Source organism: Tachyglossus aculeatus, chromosome 5, assembly GCF_015852505.1.
Source record: "Tachyglossus aculeatus isolate mTacAcu1 chromosome 5, mTacAcu1.pri, whole genome shotgun sequence".
In the NCBI taxonomy this organism is placed as follows: Eukaryota; Metazoa; Chordata; class Mammalia; order Monotremata; family Tachyglossidae; genus Tachyglossus; species Tachyglossus aculeatus.
The window spans coordinates 67,158,287-67,172,165 of NC_052070.1; the positions used below are offsets into that span (position 1 = coordinate 67,158,287).

Sequence of the window (13,879 nt, forward strand, 5' to 3'; positions counted from 1 at the left end):
ACACCTGGTTCTCTTAAGTTTTAAAAGACTGTGAACTGTGGTGAGCAACCCTGGAAAAGGGTCTTCAGCTGAGTGAAACCAGTCTCCCTGAACATCTTGATGGTTTTGCAAAAGGTCAAGAGGGGAAAGAATGTGTTTTCTGAGTCTCCCAGCTAGGTTCCCCTAGAAGTTAAGGCAGGGATAATCCAACTTGCCTACTATGGCCAAAAGGGAGCTGGAGGTCACAACGTAAACCCCTCTTGTTGGGACTTGTCGTCAGCTACATTTTACCACCCATCTCTCAAACTTGGTTGCAGATGAGCTCCGATCAGGAGCGGGAGAGGCAGCTTCCAGGAAAACCTATGCAATACGAGACTGGATTTTCATAAAGATGTGACAATCTACTTTCTGAAACTTGTGTTCTCGGCTCTGGTTGTGAAAACTGAGCAGTCAATCCTTAGTATTTATTCAACTCATTCTGGGCAGAGCACTGTACTCTAAGCTTGGGAGAGGACAACAGAGTCAGTAGACATGATCCCTGCTCTCAAGGAGTTTACAATCTCTGTTTTGGTTTGGAAGTACGGTTTGGGACTTTTACCATCACAAATGTGTCTGTTTTATTGTTGTGTTGTACTCTCCCAAGCACTTAGTACAGTGCTCTGCACCACGATCCACCTTCTCTCTTCTTTTTGGGGTCCCTGGCAGATTGTGAATCACACACTTGATGTAGAGAAAGAGCCCGGAGTCCAGCACCACATGGCCCCTGTGCTCCCACGTCATCAGCACACTGGGGTGAGGTGATCTTCCTGCCCTTCCCACCCAGAGGATGAGCTCCGTGTGGGACAGGGACTGTGTCTAAACCTGATTACCTTGTATCTATCCCAGGGTTTAGAACAGAGCCTGGTACATAGTAAGTGCTTACCAAATACCATTGAAAAAAAAAAAGAGACAGTCATCCACCCAGAGAAAGCTGTCTCAAGCCTCAGCACTTAGCTCCACCCAGCCACTTATAGCACTTTTGTCCACATCACTTTTCACACCTCACAACTACTCAGGCAATTATTATTTTGAAGGAACCAGAACCACGCAGCTGCCACGTTTTCTATTACCATCAGCATCAGCAGCAGTAGCAGGATGACCAAGGTTCTGCTCTCTGCAGAGAACTCTGAGGTGCTTGTGAACGTTAGAAAAAAGTTAAAAAGTGGTCCCTGTTCTCAAAGAATTGAGAAGCAGGGTGCCCTAGTGGTTAGAACATGGGCCTAGAAGCCAGAGGACCTGGATTCTAATCCCAGCTCTGCCACCTGTCCACTGAGTTCTTTATTTATTTGTTGGTTTTGTTTTGTTTTAATGGAATTTTTTAAGAGCTTACTGTGTGCCAGGCACTATACTAAGCACTACGGTAGACACAAGATAATTGATTTGGACCGTGTCCAACCCGATCTTGGGACAAGGCTGTGGAACCTTGGACAAGTCACTTAACTTCTCTGTACCTCAATTACCTCATCTGTAAAATGAGGATTAAAACTGTGAGCTCCGTGTGGGACATGGGCTGCATCCAACCTATATTGTATAATAATGATGGCATTTATTAAGCGCTTACTATGTGCAAAGCACTGTTCTAAGTGCTGAGGAGGTTACAAGGTGATCAGGTTGTCCCTCGGGGGGCTCACAGTCTTAATCCCCATTTTATAGATGAGGTAACTGAGGCCCAGAGAAGTGAAGTGACTTGCCCAAAGTCACACAGCTGGTAATTGGCAGAGCCGGGATTTGAACCCATGACCTCTGACTCTGACCTCTGACCTTGGACTCCAAAGCCCGTGCTCTTTCCACTGAGCCATGCTGCTTCTCTATTGTATCTGTCCTAGTGCCTGGCACATAGTGAGCACTTAACAAATACCATTTAAAAAAGAAATATAATTTACAATAGAATGTGAAGACAGATGGCTCTAATTTCAGTTCTGTTTATGTCACCTTGGGTAAGTCACTTACCCTCTCTATACCTCAGTTTCTTATCTGTAAAGTGGGGATTAGATGGCTATTGTCCCTACTTCTCTGTAAGTGAGCCCCTTGTAGGAAGAAAAGTGTTTAACTAATACCACGGCAATGATGAGGAGATCGTGATAAAAAATGAGTATTGAGGATATTTGGGAAATATGAAACAGCCAAATCAAGACTTCACTTTCCTAATTCTACTCCTCCCAGCTTCTTCCCCGCCCCAGGACACATCCTTAAGGCCCGATGAATACTTAAGTTGAACAGATGAGCAGAACTGTTCAGGTTTTGACCTGGGAAAGGGACATTTTCCTGCAATGGAAAGTTGCAGAAAAAGACCCTCTTGCATGTTCCCAACAAGCCTGTTCCTCTGACTTCTTCCCTTCACCTGCAATTGAGGCATGAGAAAGGTGGAAGGATAAGGTTCACAATATGCTCAACACTGCAAATATCACCCTTCTGTATTTCTACTGAGAGAATATTCCTCATAATGAACTCCATTTCTATGCTTCTCTATAGTAATTAGAAGGGACATTCCCCCATGAAGTGGAACTGCTAATAGTCTCCTTTGGGTTTGGCTTCTTGCTATGACATCTTCAGTGATTTAATCAAGTTAAAGGTGGGGTAAATATCACAATTTATATAAATAAGTGTGAAACTTCCTCTGTGCTATTAGGTGAGTCTATTTATGAACCTGTTCTGATAGTTTAAGGTGCCGAAATCTCTTTCTCACGCAACCTAAATACACATCAATGACCAGCCCAGCACAGAGCAAAATAATTACTTACTTGGGAAGAAAAAACCCAAGCAAACCTCAAGGTCCACATGGTTCCTAATGGTGCCGCTATTTGCTGCTTTTTTATCAAGCATATGAATGTGGGATTTTCAGTGGTGTTACTTGATCCATTTCATATGCATCAGCAGAAAGTTCAATTGGATGAGATCTTTGCATCCATGGCTTTGCCGATGTGCATGGTGGTGTCTTCTTAGGGATGAGTCTATCTCTTAATTGGTTTAAGGAGCCTTCTGGATTAACAGCTAAAGATTTAGGAGGCTCTGCAGTGCAGGAGCATGGGACTGGGTGTTAGAAGACCTGGGTTTTAGTTTCATATCTGCCTTGTCAGCCATGTGACCTTGGACAAGTTATTTCCTGACACAGAGGTCACTTAACTTCTCTGTGTCTCAGTTCCCTCATCTGTAAAATGGGGATTAAGACTGTGAGCCCCACGTGGGACAACCTTATCACCTTGTAACCTCCCCAGTGCTTAGAACAGTGCTTTGCACACAGTAAGCACTTAACAAATGCCATTACTATTATTATTATTATTATTATTATTGTTAATAATTCTGTCCTCTGAGGGACAGAATCTTTGACCTAGTCGAGTCTCTTGTTTCTAACCCAGTTCTTTGCTCAGTGCTTTGCATCTAGTAAGCACTTAATAAATACCATTATTACTTATTGATTTCCTTCAGATCAGAAGATGGGCTTTTCCCCAAAAGAGAAGCTCTTAGGAGCTCTTTACCACCCAAGGCTACAGAATTTTCCCCCTTCAAATTTGAGCCCTAAATTGATATTTCCAATGTAAAAATCCATTTTGTCAAAATACCCCAACTCTGAGCCAAGTCAGCCAATAGTAAAGCCAGGTAACCGTTTTCACCAGAATGTCTAAAGAAATATGTAATGTTTTAAAATGTTATAGCAACACATTGAATTTAAGTCATGAATCCTTTGGCATCTGTGTGTCTTCAGTATGCATTGGCCTTCTTCCTCATCTGACAATCTCCTTTGCTGTCTCAAACTCCTTTGGCAGAGATTGTTTCAATCTGCTCCATTTGGGAATAAAATAGTTCAGCTTGCCTTGCTATCTTGAGTTTTTAACCTTGGTTCCCACACTTAGCTTGTGTCCACTCAGACAGCTTCCCCACACAGAACAAACACATACACTGCACTTGCCCACACTCATGATTTTGGGACATGCACATTTCCACACAATTACCAGAAATAAATATATCCATAATTCATTTGTATCATCATATCCATAATGTACTTATTTATATTAATGCCTGTCTCCCCACCAAGACTATAAGTTCATTGTGGGCAAGGAATGGGTCTACCAACTCCGTTGCACGTGGGGCAGGGACTGTGTCCAACCAGATTGTACTTCCCAAGCTCTTAGTACAGTGCTCTGCACACAGTAAGTGCTCAATAAATATGAATGAATAATAATAATAATAATGACATTTATTAAGCGCTAACTATGTGCAAAGCACTGTTCTAAGTGCTGGGATGAATTAGCTTGGATTTACTGCAGTGCTTAGTACAATGCCTGGCACATAGTAAGTGCTTAACGAGTACCATAAAAAAAGTGAATAGGGTAGAAGGGTAGATACCCTAAGTGCTGCAGTGGGTTGTGAATACTTAGATGGCAGAAAAAGCTGACATGATAATTGGGTATGTAAACCGGGAGATTAGAAATCAGTCACTTCTTCAGATTAGCATGAGCCCCGCAGGTTTAGCACCCAAGTATTTTGGCTCCTGCAATCTGTGTGGTAGGATGTTGTTAGCTCAGACTGCTTTCTAATGAATTGATCAAAGGTATTTATTGAGAATTTACTGTGATCTAATTGCTTGGGAGAGTACTATACAACGGAATTGGTAAACAAGTTCCCTATTCACAATGAGTTTACACAAAAAAGTGTAAACAATGAATGCAGAAATCCTTGAAAATCAATCCCAGGGCTGGTTACAGCTCCGGAGTACTTATTGTTAACGCCCCTGCCATGGCTCAAGATAATCCCATTAAGACTGATCTACTCAGGTGAGGTAGTTAAGACTGATCTACCCAGGTGAGGTATTTATAGTAATCATATTTATTAAGCCACCATCCCGTGCAACTTAGTGGGCTAAATCCTCGGGAAAGTCCAACAAGAAGATGACACTTTTTCAACCACATGAAACTTGTACTCAAAAGGGAGAGATAGAGATTAAAGGATTTACAGATAGAGTCATCAAATGAATAAGTAAATATACCAGTATATTCAAATACATTTTGACTATATTCAAATATAATAATAATAATAATGGCACTTATTAGGCACTTACTATGTGCAAAGCACTGTTCTAAGTACTGAAATATATATTTGATTACACATAATATATTCACACAAGCAAATGTGGGGAGGGGAATGATAACAACGGAGTCTCCCATCAGGAATGACTGATGATCCTTGGTCCTGGGCCTTCAGGACTGGGAACGTGTGCAGCAGAAATGATTACAGTAGTGGTGGCTCACACAGCATCATTCACACTCTTTCACCCCTGCCAGTTGTGTTCTCATTGGCACATGGAGTGCGGTAAGGAAGGAGGCAGGCGGGGCATAGCACATTGCACAGTCCGGATGCAATCTTGGTGAATAAGTGCACAAAAGCTAGGAACAACTGGTGGGTTTCTACATCTTGGTAGAGTGACTATTAACTGGGGCAGGGCTTTGGATGTGGGAAAAGATGTAGTCTGGTGGAGGGAGACCTGGGAAACAGCATGAGCAAGGGGATGGCTGTGGAAGAGCTGAGAGCGGGATCCAGTGAGAAAGTTAGATTGGGAGAAGCAGAAGAGAGGGAGCTGGGGCATAGGTGATGAAGCCGTGAAGATGGGGGAAGAATTGGTGGAGAGCCTGGAAGACAATCGTGAGGAGTTTTTACTTGATGCAGAGAGAAATGGGAATCCAACATAAGGTTTTGAAGAGTGGAGAGATGTGTGCTGAGCGATGCTTCAAAAAGACTATCGTTGCAGCAGTGTATCATCTAGACTGGAGGGGTAGAGTGTGGAGGCAGGGAGACCAGGAAGGAGGTTGTTACAATTGTCAAGCTGAAGTGAACACAGATTGGACCATGGGGTGGAGAAAAAGGGGTGGATCTGGCAGACATTGTATAGGAGGAAGCAGCAGTATTTGGCACTAGACTAAATGGAGAGTTGAAATAGAATGGAGAGATAACACCAAGTTTGTGGGCCTCTGGAACAGGGAAGCTGTTAATTTTGTGAACAGAGATGGGAATCAATATATCAATTAATGGTATTTACTGGGTTGTTACTATTTGCTTAGCACTGTTCCAAGCATTAGGAAGAGTAGAACACACTAAAGTTGGTAAACATGATCCCTTCCCACAAAGACATCTTAAACTGTGAGCTCCATATGGGACAGGGACTGTGTCCAACCTAATTACCTTATATCTACCCCAGGGCTTAGTACAGTGCAAGGTAATATTTATCATTTTTTTAAAAAGGAGCTTACAGTTGAGAGGGGGAGACAGACTTTAAGGTAAATTACAGATAGGGGAAGTGATAGGATCTAGGGATAGGTATATAAGTTCTGTGAGGTTGAAGGCAAGATGAATATCAAGTGCTTAAGGGTAAATCCAAGGGTATAGGTGACAGAGAAAGGAAAGAGAGTAGGGAAAATGAGAGATTAGTACGGAAGGTCTTGGAACAGTGCTTTGCACATAGTAAGTGCTTAACAAATACCATCATTATTATTTTGGAGGAGAAATGCTTTTATGATGGCTTTGAAAGAGGGGAAAGTTAGGAGGAGTAGGTTTAGGAGGAAAGATGAGTAGTTCTGTTTTAGTCATGTGCCATCAGATCTTTAAAAATGTTGCCAGATATGGTGTCTTAACATGCTGAGGAGCTTCTGCAAGCCTCCTCTGAAGTGTCACCACTTAGACAGTAGCCAACACAGATGTGTTTGGGCTAGAAGGGTCCAAATCAGTGTCCTGAAAACAGCCTCTATTCTAAAGGTCCTCAAGCAGGGGCTTTACCAACCCAGGAAAAAGGTCCAAAGATTGGGAAATGGTGTTGTAGTGGAATGAACACAGGCCTGGAAGTCAGAGGACCTGGATTCTAATTCTGGGCTCCCCTCTTCCCTGCTGTGTGACCATAGACAAGTCACTTAACTTCTCTGGGCCTCAGTTTCCTCATCCCTAAAATGGGGATTCAATACCTGTTCTCTCTTTAACTTAGACTGTGAGCCCCACGCCTGACAGGGACTGTTTCCAAATCCAGATATCTGAAATCTATACCAGCAACTAATACAATGCTTGGCCCATAATTAGAGCCTAACAAATATCACAAGCAATGAGAAGCAGCGTGGCTCAGTGGAAAGATCACCGGCTTTGGAGTCAGAGGTTATGGGTTCAAATTCTGGCTTCGACCACTGTCAGCTGTGTGACTCTGGGCAAGTCACTTATCTTCTCTGGGCCCCAGTTCCCTCACCTGTAAAAATGAGGATTAAGACTGTGAGCCCCCCACGTGGGACAACCTGATCACCTTGTAACCTCCCCAGCACTTAGAACAGTGCTTTGCACATAGTAAGTGCTTAATAAATGCCATTATTATTATTATCATTATCATTATTGTTGTTGTCTTATGCTGTCACGTCACGTCCGACCCACGGCGACATCATGGACACATCTCTCCCAGAATGCCCCACCTCCGTCTGCAATTGTTCTGGTAGTGTATCCATATAATTTTCTTGGTAAAATACGGAAGTGGTTTACCATTGCCTAATTCTGCACAGTCAACTTGTGTCTCCACCCTAGAGTATATCCCATGCCGCTGCTGCCCGCACGGGTGAGTTTTGACTTGTAGCAGATTGCCTTCTACTCGCTAGCCACTGCCCAAGCTAGGAATGGAACGGATATGCCTCTGCATGACTCTCCCTCCCACAGTCGTGAATGGTAGAGTACTGGGAACTCTCCAGGTGCGACCCTGAGAAGGGATTATCATTATCACTATTTTCTATTCTGCAAACTTGCAACCCTCTGGTATGTTACAGAGACTGCCAGGGAGATATACACTGCCTCAGTGTAGGAGTTGTTCATGCTGCAATAATTGTGGTATTTGTTAAGCACTTACTATAAAACTCCTCACTTTCGGCTTCAAGGCTGTCCATCACCTCACCCTCTCCTACCTCACCTCCCTTCTTTCCTTCTACAGCCCAGCCCGCACCCTCCGCTCCTCTGCCACTAACCTCCTCACCGTGCCTCATTCTTGCCTGTCCCGCCGTCAACCCCCAGCCCACATCCTCTCCCTGGCCTGGAATGTCCTCCCTCCACACATCCACCAAGCTAGCTCTCTTCCTCCCTTCAAAGCCCTACTGAGAGCTCACCTCCTCCAGGAGGCCTTCCCAGACTGAGCCCCCTCCTTCCTTTCCTCCTCCTCCCCCTTCCTCTCCTCCCCCTCCCCATCTCCCCTGCCTTACCTCCTTCTCCTCCCCACAGCACCAGTATGTATGTTTGTACAGAGTTATTACTCTATTTTACTTGTACATATTTACTATTCTATTTATTTTATTGTGTTAATATGTTTTGTTTTGTTGTCTGTCTCCCCCTTCTAGACTGTGAGCCCGCTGTTGGATAGGGACCGTCTCTATATGTTGCCAACTTGTACTTCCCAAGCACTTAGTACAGTGCTCTGCGCACAGTAAGTGCTCAATAAATAAAATTGAATGAATGCCAAGCACTGTACTAAGTGCAGGGCAGTGATAAGATGTATTGGATGATTCACCAACCTCAATTTCAAACTTACTGCTTAATCACCATTCTGTGGAAGATATAAAACTAAATTCCTGGGTGAGACCAATGGTCCATACAACCCAGTTTTCTGTCTCTGACTGACAAAAAGAGGGACCACATGATGGTGTAGTAGATAGACCATAGGCCTGGAAATCAGGTTATGGGTTCTAATCCTGCCTCTGCCACTTGTCTGTTGTGTAACTTTGAGCAAGTCACTTCTCTTCTCTCGGCCTCAGCTACCTCATCTGTAAAATGAAGATTGAGACGGTGAGCCCCATGTGGGACAGGGGCTGTGTCCAGCCTGATGTGCTTGTATCCACCCCAGCACTTAGTACAGTGCCTGGCACATTCATTCACTCATTCAATTGTATTTATTGAGTGCTTGCTATGTGCAGAACACTGTATTGGGAAGTCCAAGTCAGCAACATATAGAGATGGTCGCTACCCAACAATGGGCTCACAGTCTAGAAGGGGGAGACAGACAACAAAACAAAACATGTAGACAGGTGGTGTCAAAATCGTCAGAACAAATAGAATTAAAGCTATATGCACATTAACAAAATAAATAGTAAATATGTACAAGTAAAATGAATAGAGTAATAAATCTGTACAAATATATATGCAGGTGCTGAGGGGAGGGGAGGAGGTAGGGCAGGAGGTGGAGAGGAAAAAGGGGGCTCAGTCCGGGAAGACCTCATAGTAAGTGCTTAACATATAACACCATTATCCTTGTCACTCACATTAATGTCTCCAACCAAAACCCATTTTTGGTTTGCCTAAAATATCAGGATAATTGAGATAAAGGCTCATTCTGGTGAGTTTAGATTTCTCAGATAATTTGCTAGTGTTGGCTTGGTCTTAGTGCCATCCACTGTACCAGAAGACTATGAAGTAATTTTTCAGTTTTTGTCCTCCTCCCCAAGGCAGTTTTCATAATAATAATAATAATAATAATAATAATAATAATAATAATAATAATAATAATATTTTTAAAGTGCTTACTATGTGCCAAGCACTGTTCTAAGTGCTGTTAGACTGTGAGCCCACTGTTGGGTAGGGACTGTCTCTATATGTTGCCAACTTGTACTTCCCAAGCACTTAGTACAGTGCTCTGCACACAGTAAGCACTCAATAAATACGATTGATTGATTGATTGATTGAATGGGGTAGATACAAGTCAGGTTGGACGCAGTCCCTGTCCCATGTGGGGCTCACAATCTTAATCCCCATTTTACAGATGAAGTAACTGAGGCCCAGAGAAGCAAAGTGACTTGCCCAAGGTCACACAGCAGACATGTGGCAGAGTCAGAATTTGAACCTATGACCTTCTGACTCTCACCCCGGTGCTCTATCCACTAAGCCATGATAAAAATGGTATTTGTTAAGCACTTACTGTGTGCCAGGCACTTCACTAAGTGCTGGGGTGGATACAAGCAAATGGGGTTGGTTACAGTCCCTGTCTCATGTGGGGAGCTCCCAGTCTCAATCCCCATTTTACAGATGAGGGAACTGAGGCACAGAGAAGTGAAGTGACAGAAGACAAGAGGCTGAACAGGGATTAGAACCCATGGGCTTTTAACTCCCAGGCCCGTGCTCAATTCACTATGCCATGCTGCTTCTCATAACTGTGGCATTTTCTAAACGCCTACGTGCCAGGCACTGTAGTAAGCGCTGGGGTGGATACAAGCGAATCGGGTTGGACACAGTCCCTCTTCCCCACGTACAGTATTCCACTGCAGTGTATTCTGGAAGGCCTCAAGGACTGGGAAATGTTTGTGGTGACAACGCAGGACCCGAGAGACAAAAGGGAAATCAATGAGTTTCCCCAACCAAGGTCTCACTGTGATCTTCGGGCATCACCTACATGCCAGTTCCTTGTGCAGTGAAAGACCACCGAGAGATACCAACCTTCTCAAATCTCTCTGTGACTCAGGTTCAAAGTTTAACACGCTCTGTGCTGGAGTTCAAATTCATAGCAAGTCAATTCAGGTCCAGAATTTCCACACGGCCTGTTTATAGTATTAGAGTATTAAGTAGCAGGTAGGGATTTGTCAGGTCTGTAGAGATGGGCAGAACTCCCTTCTACTGCCACAATGAGAGTCTAATTAATGAATCATCATCTACTTGACTAATCGACCCCAGATCGGTAAGCCAAACCATTGCTTGAGCAGCAGGACACACATATCCTCTAGCACCATCTAGCTCATTCCCAAGGCTAGTGAATCCCCTGATGAGAGTCCCCATTGTTCAGAAAACTTCCTCAAGGTGTTCAGGGAAGGACAGGATGGAGCCCTCCTGGAGAGTCCGGGAAGGAAGGGATGAAATTCACAAAGAGCAAAGTAACTCTAAGGCAAGAACTCCACACTGTGAGACTTTATTAATCGGTCAATCAGTGGTATTTACTGAGTGCTTACTATGAGCAGAGCACTGTACTAGATGCTTGGGAGAGTATGATATTAACAGAGTTCGTAGGCATGTTCCCTTCCCCCAACAGTCAAATATTATAACTACATTATTATTATTATATTTGTTAAGCACTTAAGCAGTTACTATGTGTCAAGCGTGGTAGTCAATCAGGTTGGACACAGTCCCTGTCCCACATGGGGTTTGCAGTCTATGTAAGAGGAAGAACGGCCACTGAATCGTCATTTTGCAGGTGAGGAAAGTGAGGCACAGATAAGTTAAGTGACTTGCCCATGGTCACACAGCAGGCAACGGGCAGATCTGGGATTAGAACCCAGGTCCTCTGACTCTCAGGCCTGGGCTCTTTTCATTAGGCCAAACTTCCCCCTCTCACTGCTTAGAGGCTTCCAGCGAAACTGAAACAGGGGCCTTGCAGGATCAGTACATTTCTTCTGAAATCCATGTTATTGCCAATTTTGTAAATAAAAACACCAGGAATGCATTTCCAAAATATGTGCTCACCACTCCTCAAATGCTATGGCTGGATTTTCATTTTTTGGTCTTGATAGCACTGAGCATTTTTAAGTGTCATTCCAACCTCCCCAGTCAGCTAATTATTCACTAGCATTTCCGTGCTTCACTTCTCCCTGAAACAGGAATTGACTGCAACTCCCAATCTATGGTTATTCAGATGATCTTCCTTGAGGACAGGGGTCATGTTTATCAATTATTCAATCAGTCAATGGTATTTACTCAACTTTTACTCTGGGCAGAGCACTGCACTAAGTGCTTTGGAAAGAACTGTATTGGCAAACAAGTTCCCTTTCCTCACGGACCATACAGTCTAGAGGGGGGAGACAGAAATTAATATAAATTGCAGTTATGTACATATATTCTGTGGGACTGAAGGTAGGGTGATTATCAAGTGCTTAAAGAGTACAGACCAACTCTATCGTATACTCTCCTAAGCAAGTAGTACAGAGCCATGCATGGTAAGCACTTAATAAACACCACTGCTTAACTGATAATTAGAAAACAGTTTAAGGAATTCAATGTGAAAGCCAAGATTTAGAACCAAAATTTCAATTTTTTTTAAGTGATTTTTTTCTTCTTTAGGCAATCCTGCCAGACTATGAGCTCCTTGAGAGCAGGGATCATGCCTATCATCTGTCTTGTACTCTCCCCAAAGCTTAGAACAGTGTTCTGTACAAAGTAAGCCCTCCTGACATCATTCTCATCAATGATATTCATTGAGCTCTTACTATGTGCAGAGCATTGTACTAAGAACTTGGGAAAGTACAATACAATAGAGTTGGCAGACAGGTTCCCTGCCACGGAGATCTTATGGTCTAGAGGGGAGAGGAAAATCAATATAAATAATTTAAAATATATAATGGGGGTTGAGAGTGGGGGGAACATCAAATTCCTGCTCTACCAATTATTCCTAAGAGGACTCTTAATATGATCATTGGGGAACTACTATGGAAGTAATCAAAAGGCATAGATATTATGTGACAGTCCAAGAGTTGATACTTTAGTGACAGGGTTGCAGCTGTGACATATCTATGGACGGTTTGTTTAATAATAATAGTAATAATGATGGTATTTGTTAAGCGCTTAACTATGTGCCAGGCATTATAATAAGTGCTGAGGTTGATACAAACAAATCGGGTTGGACACAGTCCCTGTCCCATGTGGGGCTCACAGTCTCAATCCTCATTTTACAGACAAGGTAACTGAGGTCCGTAGAAGTGAGGGGACTTGCCCAAGGTCACAAAGCAGACAAGTGGCCAAGCCGGGATTAGAACCCATGACCTCTAACTCCCAGGCCAGTGCTCTCTCTATCCACTACACCATATCCCTCACTAGTTCCACCATATTTTCAACTTCCTTCAAAATACTAAGGTAGGATTAGTGAGAGAGCACCTAGGTAAGAACTTGGAGAAAAGGTGAAGTTTGAATTGTAAGTGAACACTCAGAAGCCAAGCCAATTTGACGGGAAGGAGTCTTTGCTCTCTTGGGACTAATAAAGAAGACTCTCTGTCTCTCCAAGACACCGTGGCCCTCCCATGACAGAGTTGACTGGAGAAACTGGCTGTAGCTCTGAAGGAGGATATTTTTGCCAATTCTACCTGGGTGCGTTCAGTGGGCCCAGAGCCTTCTCTTCTACTTCCACTGACGCTATCTCCAGACTCATCGGTTAACACCGCCCTCACCCAAATCTTGCTTCCAAATGAAATAAATCTAAAGTGCACTGGCCCATCATTTCCCAGTGACTCTGAAGCCCTCCCAGAGTGGAGCTGCCTAAGGAAAAAGAGGTTATCCTGCTGCTTTCTTCAGCTGTCCTTCACTTCTTGTGTATTACTTCCTCCAGGATTTAGTACAGTGCTCAGCACACGTAAACACTTAATGCTATCACCAGGAAGCAGCGTGGCTCAGTGAAAAGAGTCCGGGGTTTGGAGTCAAAGGTCATGGGTTCAAATCCCGGCTCTGCCACTTGTCAGCTGTGTGACTTCGGGCAAGTCACTTAATTTCTCTGTGCCTCAGTTACCTCATCTGTAAAATGGGGATTAAGACTGTGAGCCCCACGTGGGACAACCTGATTACCTTGTAACCTCCCCAGAGCTTAGAATAGTGCTTTGCACATAGTAAGCACTTAATAAATGCCATTATTATTATTATTACCACCTCCTACCAAGTGCTTAGTACAGTGCTCAAGTGCTTAGTACATTCTCTGCATACATTAAGCACTCAATAATGGTAATAATAATAATTGTGGTATTTGTTAAGCACTTACTATGAGCCAGACACTGTTCTAAGCAGTGGGGTAGATAAAAGTTTATCAGTTTGGACACAGTCCTTAACCCACACAGGGCTCACCGTCTTCATTCCCTTTTACAGATGAGGTAACTGAAGCACAGAGAAGTTAAATGACATG

The 13,879-nt window shown here is 43.5% G+C and overlaps 1 non-coding gene across 1 annotated transcript; it reads right to left on the minus strand.

The window, feature by feature from the left end:
- Positions 1-7,604: 7,604 nt before the first annotated feature.
- Positions 7,605-7,742, minus strand: LOC119929331. The gene has a single exon (XR_005451460.1). It is a non-coding gene; the product is annotated as a small nucleolar RNA SNORA7 (small nucleolar RNA).
- Between the last annotated feature and the right edge of the window lie 6,137 nt (positions 7,743-13,879).